This window comes from Hemiscyllium ocellatum, chromosome 15 (genome assembly GCF_020745735.1).
Source record: "Hemiscyllium ocellatum isolate sHemOce1 chromosome 15, sHemOce1.pat.X.cur, whole genome shotgun sequence".
Taxonomy (NCBI): Eukaryota; Metazoa; Chordata; class Chondrichthyes; order Orectolobiformes; family Hemiscylliidae; genus Hemiscyllium; species Hemiscyllium ocellatum.
Genome location: NC_083415.1, coordinates 25,504,788 through 25,517,069, shown reverse-complemented (window position 1 = coordinate 25,517,069; position 12,282 = coordinate 25,504,788).

Sequence of the window (12,282 nt, the reverse complement as noted above, 5' to 3'; positions counted from 1 at the left end):
ATAGCTTTAAGGGGTAAATTTCAGCATGATGTTCAATTATTTCTGAATTAATTGAAGCAGTAATCTGTCATTGCTCTCAAATTACATGACACTTCAATGCAACATTGCTGCTTGTTATTGATTGATGAATAGTTAACCAGTGCTCTGAACAAAAATAAACAGTGTTCATAATTTAGAAAGATAGTCTTTCATTTTGTTATTCTAAAATTGTTTATAAACATAAATCCAAGAGTTCAATTTAGTCATTATTTGTACTTGCAAAGTGTATTGTTTTGTTGTCAGATTTGCGTGAGAGATGCCAATGACTGTCTGGAATAATTGCTGTGATTTTTCTTTAAGGGCAGAGTTTGACATTTAAATTCATTAAACCAGAAGACCATAATTGCCAGATCAGAATTAGGACATTTTAAAATTCATTTAAGGCATATTCAGTTGCTGGCTGGCCAGCAGTTATTACTCATCCTAATTGCCTTTGAGAAAGTGGTGGTGAGCTGTCTTCTTGAACTGCTGCAGTCCATCTGCTGTGAGTTGACCCACAATGACCGTAGGGAGACAATTCCAGGATTTTGACCTAATGACAGTGAAGGAAGAGTGATATATATCCAAGTCAGGATGGTGAGTGGCTTGGAGGGGAACTTGAAAGTGATGTAGCCGCTGCCCTTGTCATTCTAGATGAAAGTGGTTGTGGGTTTGGAAGATGTTGTCTAAGGATCTTTGGTGAATTTCTGCAGTGATCTTGTAGATAGTGCACACTGCTGTTAGTGAGCCTTGGATGGGGACAGAGTGAATGCTTGTCGAAGTGGTACCAATCAAGTGGGATGCCTTGTCCTGGATGGTGTCAAGCCTTTTGACTGTTGTTGGCACTGCACCCATCCAGAGAGGTGGGGAGTATTCTATTACACTCCTGACTTGATGACAGACATGCTTTGGGGAGTCAGGAAATATGTTACTTGTTGCCTAGCCTCTGATTTGCTCTTGTAGCCCTGTATTTATCTGGCAAATGCTGTTGAGTTCATGGTCAATGGTAACCCCAAGGATGGTGATAGTGTAATACCATTGAATATCACGCGGCGGAGGTTCAATTGTCTCTTATTGGAGATGGTCATAGTTGACGTTTGTGTGGCATGAATGTTACTTGCCACTTGTTAAGTCAAGCCCAGATATTGTCCAGATCTTGTTGCATTTGAACATGGACTAATTCAATATGTGAGGAGTCATCAGTGGTGTTGAATATTGGCCTATCGAGTCTGCTCCACCATGGCTGATATGTTTCTTAACCACATTCTCTTGCCTTCTCCCAGTAACCCTTGATCCCCTTACCAATCAAGTACCTGTTTCCATCTTAAATACACTTAATAACTTGGACTCTACAGCCACAGAGTCACCAACATCTGGCTGAAGAAACTCCTCCTCATCTCAGTTCTAAAGATTTGGCCCTTTACTTTAAAGCTCTGCCATTAGGTCCTAGTCTCTCCTATAGTGGAAACATCTGCTCCACATTCCACTCTGTCCAGACCTCTCAGTATTCTGTAAGTTTCAATCACCCCCCCCACCACCAATTCTTCTAAACTACATTAAGTACAAACCAGGAGTCCTCAACCACTCATCATCGCCCTTCATCCCCGAGATTATTCTTGTGAACCTTCTCTGGACCCTTCAAAGTTCAACACATTCTTCCTTAGATAGCGGGCACAAAACTGCTCACAATATTCCAAATGCAGTCTGACCACAGCCTCATGCAGCCTCATACATCCCTGCTCTTGTATTCTAGCCCTCTCAAAACATTTGCTAACATTGCATTTCCCCTTCCTAACTGCCGACTAAATCTGCATATTAATCTTAAGAGAATGCTGAACTAGAACTCTTTTGAAAGCCCCTTTGTGCTTCAAATTTCTGAAGCCTTCCCCATTTAGAAAATAGTCTACGCCTGTATTCTTCCCACCAAAATGCATAATCTCACAATTGCCAGGATTGTATTCCATCTGCCACGTTTTTGTCCACTCTGTTTGCCTGTCCAAGTTCTTCTGCAGCCTCCTTGCTTCTTTAATGCTACCTGTCCCTCCGCCCACCTTTATGTCAACTGTAAACATCGCAACAATGCCCTCAGTTCCTTCATCCAGATTGTTGATGAATGACATGAAAAATTGTGGTCCCAACACTGACCCATGCAGGACTCTACTAATCACTGCTACCATCTGAAAAAATCTCTGTTCCCACTCTCTGCCTTCTTCCAGTCAGCCAATCCTCTATCTATGCCAGTACCTTGCCCCCAACACCATGAGCTCATATTTAACAGCACCTTGTCAGAGCTTTTCTGGACATAGATCATGTTCAGTGGCTCTCCTTTGTCTAACTTGCTTGTTACTTCCTCACAGAATTTTAACAGATTGTCAGGCATGACCTCTCCTTGATGAAGCCATCATGAGTCAATCCTATTTTATCATGCATTTCCATTTTCTCTGCAATCTCATCTTTAATAATGCACTCTGAAATCTTACCAACAATCGAGGTCAAGCTAACCAGGAGAAAGTGAGGACTGCAGATGCTGGAGACCAGAGTGTGGTGCTGGAAAAGCACAGCAGGTCAGACAGCATCCGAGGCTAACCAGCCTATTATCTTTCTGTCTTCTGCCTCCCTCCTTTCTTAAACAGAGATGTTAATTTGCCATTTTCCAGTCCTCTGGGACCCTCCCTGACTCCAGTGATTCCTGAAAGATCACCACCAGTGCCTCCACATTCTCCTAATCTATCTCCGTCAGAACCCTGGGGTATGGTCAATTCAATCTGGGTAACTTATCCACCTTCAGACCATTCAGCTTTCCCAGCACCTTTTCCTTAGTGATGGCTAATGCACTCACATCTGCCCTGCGTCTACTGAAGTTCTGGGAAGCTACTGGTGTCTTCCACAAGGAAGGCTGATGCAAAGTGCCTTATCCATTCCTCTGCCATCTCTTTGTTTCCCATTACTACTTCTCCAGCCTCATTTTCCAATGGTCCAATGTCCACTCTTGCCTCTCTTGTACCTTTTATATATCTTAAACAAACTGGCAATCTTCTCTTCTGTTACTAGCTAGCTTATTCTCCTATTTCATCGTCTCCCCCCTCAAACCTTTATGAGCTGTGCTCTGTTGGTTTTCAAAAGGCATCCCAATCCTCTGGCTTCCCATCAATCTTCACCACATTGTACATTTTCTCCTTTTGCTTTAATGCAGTCCTGGATTTCCCTTGACAGCCATGGTTTCCTCATTCTCCTCTTAGTAATTCTCTTCTTCATTGGAATGAATTTCTGCTGGGAATCCCAAATTACTCATAGAAACTCCTGCTAGTGCTGCTCCACCATCTTCCCTGTTAGTCTCCGCTTCCAATCAACTCTGGTCAGCTGCTCCCTCATGCCTTTACTCAATTGTAATTCCTTTACAGCTGATCACAACCTCTGCCTCTCAATCCGCAGTGTGAATTCTATCATACTATGGTCACTGTCCCCTTGGGATTCCTTGACCTTAAGCTCTCTAATCAAGTCTGCCTCATTATAGATAACCAAATCCAGAATTGCCCATTCCCTAGCGTTCTATAACATAAATTGTTCCAAATGCAGACATTTTACAAATTCCTTTTCTTGGGATCTGCTACCAACCTGTTTTTCCCAGTCCACCTGATTATTGAAGTCCCCTATGATTATTGTATTAATTTCTTTCTTACATGCTTTTCTATTTCCTGATTCATTTTCTGCCTATATCGTGGTGACTGCCGCGGGGCCTGTACATAACTCCCATCAGGTCTTTATTTCCTTTGCAGTTCCTAAACTCTATCCACACAGATTCAATGCCTTCCAACCCTATATTACACCTTGCCATCGATTTAATTCAATTCCTACTAAGAAGACAACACCACCCATCTGTCTATCCTTTCAATAGGTCGTTTATCCTTGGATATTTAGTTCGTAGCCTTGATCCCTTGTAGGCAGTTCTTCATGATGTGCTGAAAATGTGTTGCTGGTTAAAGCGCAGCAGGTCAGGCAGCATCCAAGGAACAGGAAATTCGACGTTTCGGGCAAAAGCCCTTCATCAGGAATTCTTCATGATGTCCGCAACATTGAAATTGGCAGGTACAATCTGCGCTACAAACTCAGTTACCTTGTTTCATATACTGTGTGTATGTAAGTACAACACCTTCTGTCCTATGTTGACTGCCCTCCCTTTTCATAGTTGTCCCTTATCTGTTGTGCCTGCAGTTACATTTCTGAGCCTTTCCATGGTCTTCGTCCTTTTATTTATTATAGAAATTTTAATAACCTCTCCTGAAATCCCCCCACCCTTTAACTTTTCCATAATTTTCCATGCAACAGAACTTCCCACCACTCCCCCTCCTCCCCAAACCATTGAGTTTAAAGCCCTATCCAAAGCCCATCATGGAGAACTGCTTGCAAGGGGATTAGGGCTAGGAATTAGATATCCAAAGATACATGTCCTATCGGAAGGACAGGCAGATGGGTGGGGTTGCCTTCTTAGTAAGAATTGAATTAAAGCAATAGCAAGATGCAATGTACAGTTGGAAGGCCAAAGTCGTAGTATGCAAATCATCAGGACTCTCGTGCCAGCATGAATCAGTTGGAGTCCATCCCACCTGAACAGCTCCCTCCTTCCCCAATACTGGTGCCAACATCCCATGAATTCCAACCTGGCTTTACCCACACCAATCTTTGACCCATGCATTTATCTCTTTAATCTTGTTGACCCAGTGCTGATTAGTTCATGACTGAGGTTGTAATTTGAAGATTATCACCTTTTTTGGTTCTGCTTTCTTAGTTTAGCCTAATTCCTATGCTCGTATTCCCTCAGCAGAATCTCCTTCCTCTTTTGACCTATATCATTGGTACCTATGTGGACCGTGGACAATTGGATCTTTCTTCTCCCACTCCAAGTTCCTCTACAGCCCAGATGAGATTTGCTGAGCCCAGGTACCAGGCAGATAACGCAACATTCGGAACCCTTTATCCTGGCAATAGATTACAGTGTTATTCCCCTGACTATACTATCCATGGATTCCTCTACCTGCCTCACATGCAATAACACCCTTTGCCCCTGACCAAACTTGAAGTGTTAAATCTAAGGGGTGTGACTATCTCCTGAAACACAGCGACCAGGTAACTGTCTCCCATTCCTGATGTGGTGCAGCGTTCAAAGTTCAGACTCCAGCTTATCAACTCTGAGCTGGAGTTCCTCAAGCAACCAACACTTTTTACAGATGTGTTCACTATGAAACATAATGAGGTCCACCAGCTCCCATATGATGCAGTTAGAACTCATCACCTGGCCCTGCATTTCTATTTTATTTATTTAGTTTCCAATTTATTTACTTAAAAATTTCCTATTGATGTTTTAGTTTGTACTCCATAAATATTTATCCTATTTACCTTCAATCTGAAAGTAATCTCTAATAAATAGCTCAAGTTGATTGATAAGGGAAGGGCTGTAGATGTCACATACACGGACTTCAGTAAGGCATTTGATAAGGTTCTCCATGGTAAGCAGATGGAGAAGGTGAAGTCACCTGGGGTCCAGGCTGTACTAGCTAGATAGAGAACTGGCTGGACAGCAGGTCACAGAGAGTACTAGTGAAAGGACATTTCTCAAAATGGAGAACTGTGACCAGTGGTGTTCAACAGGGATCCATGTTGGGACCACCGTTGATTGTAATATATGTTAATGATCTGGAGGAAGATATAGATGGTCTGATTAGTAAGTCTATTAATAAAAGATAATTGTTAACAAATCCAATTGGGAGTCACTTCTTTATCACAGATACATTAGAGTTCAGAACTCAAAACCATAAAGAATCGTTGAAGTGATTAGAATCAATGTATTTAACAGGAAGCTAGATATCTATACGAGGGAGAAAGGAATAGAAAGATAAATTGTTTGGCTTAAACAAGGAAAAGGCTTGAGGAGATTCACGAAATGGTTTATTGGGCCAAATGGTCTATTTCTCAGTTGTAAATATAGTGTAATATTCAAGCCAATTGAGCCAATTGCAGCAGCCTTATTATTGTGTTTAGTCAACTAAGTATAGACAGGGAATAGACTCTGAACGTTTCTAAGCTCTGTAGCTAGGTTTAACAATAGGCAAGGCACTTACTAACTGAATCATCAGGTGCACTCAAACAAGCAAGCTTTGTTCTGAAAAGGCTGATTACAGCAGTTTTCGGATATAATCCTTGTGTGACGACATTATAAAACCACTTGGCAGTCATCTTACAGATAAGCATTACAACAATTTCCTGATCCTCATGTGACCTCAAGATTTAAGATCCCTGTTCAAAGAATAGTTGTGCCTTTAATGATGTTGACTGGCTCATGTACTTGATCCTACCACCCTAAAAAGTTAAGAATCTCTATTTTAAAAACCCATTCTTTTGGATAAGGGCCACAAAAGAGGGCACCATTCTCTTTTCTTGTGGTTTTTATTTCCTAACTTTAAGCCCTTTTGAGGCCTGGGGGCACTAATTTGAACTGCTGTTCATATCAGAATTCAGAGAGAAACAGCCTCAAAATTCCCAGGCTGCTGCAAATCTAAAATTGCAAAGAGAAATTGTAGAGAGGCACCAGGAAGTCTGAAGATGGAGATTAAAATTCTCTTCATGTTGTAATAAGTGCTACATCCTTTGTGATGCCAGAGAATAAACTCACTTTAATTGAGGAAATGGATTAAATTAGAAATGTCTAATTTACTACACTGGACTCTGATAGCCTCTGAGCTACAAGATTAGTACAGAAAATAGCTCTATTATTTCCTGTTAGTAAAAAAATGTCTGCAATTCTAAATGAAAGATCTGCCCACAACTGCATGTTGAGGTACAAACTTCCAGAGGCCTGAAAGATCAGTCATCTGTCACAAAGTAGAGAAGACATATCCATTCTCTTATACCAAAATCAATTGCTTTGCCTTCAATACCGGTATGTTGCAATGCCAAATATATGTTGTATATTACAGCGCTTGTTTTAAAGCTCATGTTTAGCTATCAGACAGAGGAATAAGTTTAATATTACTTAGCCAAAGGAAGGTGCTGAATTGGACACTGTCAACTGTTACTGATGACCTTCACAAATGTAGATTTTCAATTTTACAAATGTATCCTGTTTAAAAATCTCCATTTCAAGCATGATGCACCATAAAACAGAAAACATCTTTAAAATGTGGTGGCCCTTTTTCAACTACCTGGGCACAGTTGTGTCTGCCATATTAAAAAGGTACTTTATATAGCCATAACAATTTTGTTGAATGAATTTGGTATCCAGAGAGGAGGAATTCCGAATACATGAATAGGTATAAATTTATGCTTTCGATGATCGAAGGCTATTACTTTAATTCGCTGAGCCGTATTGTTATCATTACTATTATTATTGTCATGATTTTTTTGTTAGTTGTTAGTTATTATTTATTTATGTAATTAGTGGGTTTTTTTGTGAATTGTGTTTTGTGTTTGTTGTAATATCCAGGAAAAGTCTTCTTTTTCAATAAAAATATATATTTTAAAAATCTCCATTTTGCTGGCTTGTATTATTACCAACGCAAGCACAGGAAGAACTTTTTAACAACAATTGGTGGGAGAGTGTGAGCTGTGGTAAGATTTGTGTCAGTATTGCATAAGAAACCCCGTGAGGCCCATCTCAGCATTGAGAGCAAAGCACTGCAGCTTTTAAGCGTCTCCAAGTGGCAAAGGGAGTTTCTGGCGAGGCATCAGGCAATGGTTATTTAAGGGGTATTATATCCTGTTACACATTTCATTAATTCTATAGCTCACCTATTTATTATTCAGTTTCCCAAGCTAGATGTTGAGAAATATCGACATGCAAGTCAGAGCAAGTATCTGCTGATGTCGGCTTGCTGCTTGTTCCAAAGAACCTGCATCGTGGACACTGGACTCCAGACATCTCAGGCTATGCTCTGCAGACATTAGCCACATGCTCCTCACATCCGCAGATATTTGTATCCAACTCATGCCATCCTTTAAAAACCCTCATGGCATGTCTCTGATCCACTTACTGGACATTTCTGCACTTCAGTGCTACACCAGCCACTATCACTTAGGGACATGCACCCAGCTCATGAACTGGACCAGGCTGCACCTCTGAGCTCTTAGCTTGGTCTCATAGCACACACACACTCTGAGCCTAAATGAATGGTCCCTGCCTTAAATTGCATTTTTTGTGCTTTGCCACCTCAGCCAGAGATACCAGCCTACCAGTACCTTCATTCCTGATGAAGGGCTTTTGCCCGAAATGTCAATTTTTCTGCTCCTTGGATGCTGCCTGATCTGCTATTCTTTTCCAGCACCACTCTAACCTAGACTCTTATCTCCAGCATCTGCAGGCCTCACTTTCACCTCTCAGTACTGTTGTATTGCCTTGCCATTTAGTGCAGACACAAATATAGGAAACTTGTCGTGGTTGTTAGCAGGCCTCAGTCACGTCAAGGGAGATAGCTTTTGTTCAGGAGTTCTGCCCCAGTAAGTCAAGGACTGTATCTGATACCAATCTGGGGGCTTTTGTCAGTCAACCATTTGGGGCTGTCAGTCAAAATCCTCTTTCCAGAAGGAGTGAGCAGCTGAATGTTGTGCGGCACACCATCCATCTGGATGATTTTGGCCCTATTGTGGATGGCCTTCCTCCTGGAATGAAGGAGAGACAGGCATTAAGAGAGACGATAGTAGGTGACACAGCTTTCTGTTTTGGTGAGAAGGATGTGTCAAGAATGAGTGAGCAGGCAGTGCACAGGGCATACTGGTTTAGTGGTGTTGGCAGTTGTTTGGGTGACAGTGAATGAAGGAAGATGTTGTAGGCAATAGTGAGAGTGACAGAGAATGAGCCATTGTGGAAGGTAGGCACAGTAGCAGAGATAGAATGTGAGGTATTGGAGAGAAAGTAGTGGAGGAGTGGAAAATGCCATTGACTTTCTTCCTATGTTGCTGTACATTCCTCCAAGTGGCTGAGAATGCATTGGCCCAGGCAGCGATTTCAAACCAGGTTGTACGATCTGTGATGTGGCCGCTGTACTAATCCTGGGGGAAAGAGGACATTCTGCCTGTTCATCACCCTGTCCAGTATGACTTCCACTCTGCCTGCAAAGGAGGGCAACAAATATCGCTTGTCTGCCAATGTCACTAACTGTGCAGGACAGCTCTGCACTAACAGTGCTTGTCTTGGTGCACAGCCGCCTTTTACAGATGGCATGGACACCAGGGATACTGGTCAATCCCAGGTTATCCTGTCAATGGCAAGTTGTTCCAGTAACAGCATGTGGTAAGGTGATGACAGAATCGGACATGAGAGCCATTATGCGGGTAAGGTACATAGTTATTAATGCAATTTGGTAAGATACACCAAGCAAATACATTAGGTCTCACTGTGAAAAACCCTCCAAAAAAATTATTGCAACAGGCACTGAGCCAAAAACGCGTGAGATTCAGCCTAATATTTCTTTCAATTTCCAAGCCACCTTCAAACCACAATTTTCCTTGTTTCTTCCATGATTAAAGCTATAAACTAGACAATTTGCACAAAAATAATATTAGTTATAGCTCTGCTTCAAAGTATTTTTTTTAAATTTTAGGATGATCACAATAATTCTAGAAGCTTGGATAGTTGCACTCGTTTATCTATATTGTTGCAAAAGATAAGAAGCAGGAGACTGAAGCAAAAACATTAAATGGTGTCCTTCTGTCACCAAGTATTTAAGGTAACAGTATAATTTTTTCAATACTGTTTAATAATGTTTAAATACCATATGTGTATTTAGATCCTCAATCCAAACTTCAACAATTCTAGAAGTCTTTCAAAACCCTTTTTTCATAATTGATTATTTTAACTGCTGATTACTTTTGAGATTTTTTTGTGTAAATGCAAAGGTGCAGCTGTTGAAATGTTTGATCTGGTTTATTATTGCCGTTTCATATTGTGATACTGGGCTGGAGTATCACTAGGCTCTGGGTATCTGCACATGCACTGTTCTTGAGGATGCTTTCTCCTTATCTCTAAATAAGTCTCTTCACCTCCTTAAGTGTTCCAACACATTCATTTACATCTCTACATAGTAAGTAACCAAATTCAGCTAGTGTTTAAGATCTCTTTTTTCACATGCTCATTCTAGACGAGTGTCTTCTGTTACTGATGTTACAGTCATGAGATCCACTATAGCATCCTGATTTACATGAATCTTGTAATAACTGTGCATACCTTATTGATAAAGTGTGTAATAATTTTTAAAAGGCATTATTTCAAGATGTTGAAGTCCAGAGGAAAGCTACTTAGATAGCCCCTATCTAATGGCCCTTTTTGCCAAAATAAGCTTAGAGATCCAGGGACTTTTTTTATTCTTGGAAAGGTTACTATTTTGAGAGATTTAATGACACCATCAAAGGGAACAGACTGCATCTGTATGGACTGACAAGTTGATGAGTCATGTGATCTCTACTGCTGTAAGTTTCTTATATAATCACAAAGATGAATCAAAATGGCAGTCCACAACTTTGAGTTACTGGATGAGACAGAATAACTAAATTTTCCACTTATGGTTGTTGTGAAAATGAAAAGAGAGATGAAGCAGAACTGGAATTTTATATTGCACTAAGCAGCAGAGAAAACCATTTGTGGAGATTTGTAGAGTTGAAAACATAATTTGAACCCTATATTCACTCAATTGGCTGAATGGCTGATTTGCTAATCAAAAGTGTGTTGCTGGAAAAGCACAGCAGATCAGGCAGCATCTGAGGAGCAGAAAACTCGATGTTTTGGGTCGGAGAACTTCTTCATCTGCAGACCTCACTGTCTCCAGGCTGATTTGCTAATGCAGAGTAATGCCAACAGTGGAATACAATTCCTGGAAATGGCTGTGGTTGCTATGAAGAGCTCTCCTTCTCAAATTCTCCTTCTCTCCTTCACCTTGTCCAAGTTGACCCTCCACCACCAGTCACCTCTTTAATGACAGACAACAACCCTATGACCTGATAGGTTGTTTTACTGTTACTTATAAACAATATATATTCAAAGTTGAAATGTATGGCACTAGAAAAGCACAGCAGGTCGAGCAGTATCCGAGGAGCAGGAGAATCTACATTTCGGGCATAATCCCCTTATCATTACTGATGAAAGGCATTTGTCCGAAACGTCTATTCTCCTGCTCCTCCTGTGCATTTCCAGCGGCACACTGTTTGATTCAGATTTTCAGCATCTGCAGTCTTCACTTTCTCCCAATATATGTTCAGTATCAGGGTTCGGTGAGAAGGAGACTATTGATTGGTATGTGGGAACAGCGACACATCTCGCTGAATCCTGACAATTTGGAGAACTGAAAGATGATCTTATTAGAGAAAAGATTGTCTGAGGCTAATGTAGGATTCAAATTATGTTTTCAAGTCTACAAAATCTCCACAACATGTTTTCTCTGCTGCTGAGTGCAATCTAAAATTCCAGTTCTGCCTCATCTCTCTTTTCATTTCACAACAGCCATAAGTAGAAAATTTAAATAATCCATGATCTCAGGGGCTGCATAAGGGCATGGAACTGATTTTCTTGCATGTTGATTTGTAAGAACTTGAAGAGATGCTTTTACATGATGCTTGCCTTTGGTGATGTGGATGGTGCAAGGTTTCATTAATTCCACCACACTTACAATCTCCTACTGTATTCACCCTGCATGATGTCTGCTGCATATGTCTGAGTAAGATCCACTACATCAAATATCCATGTAAAGAGTGTGACATAGTCCTCCTTGTCCCACTATATCAAGAACTGTGCCTTACTCGTGCATGTGATGCGAATGCTAGCTACTCACATTAGTAAAGGACCTATTCAGTTTATGATATTCTCTGCACATGTTCATTGGAGGCATGACCAGTGGATCCAGCCACAGTGTACCAGAGGTGCAATTAAACGGAGAATGAACATACGTACCATCATGACCAAGAACCAGCAGCAGCCAAGCATCCTCAATGAAGAAATCCCAGTTGAAGATCCCAGCAGGATGTGGAGCTGGTACAGGAGGCTCAGAGACTCCCATCCTTAATGCCATTTCCTCCTGGTGACTTAAGTACATTGTCTCTGCAGACTGACTGTCGCATCTTGGATCAGGACTTGAGGACTGAAGATGTGGGCGGCTAACCTCTCCAGGTGGCCATCCAGCAGAGAGCTCCACTGAACTTTTATGTGACAGGCTACTTCCAAGAATCCAATGTGGTCCTGTCTAGGATATTTCAATCCTTGACCCACAAATGAGTCAAGATGCTGCT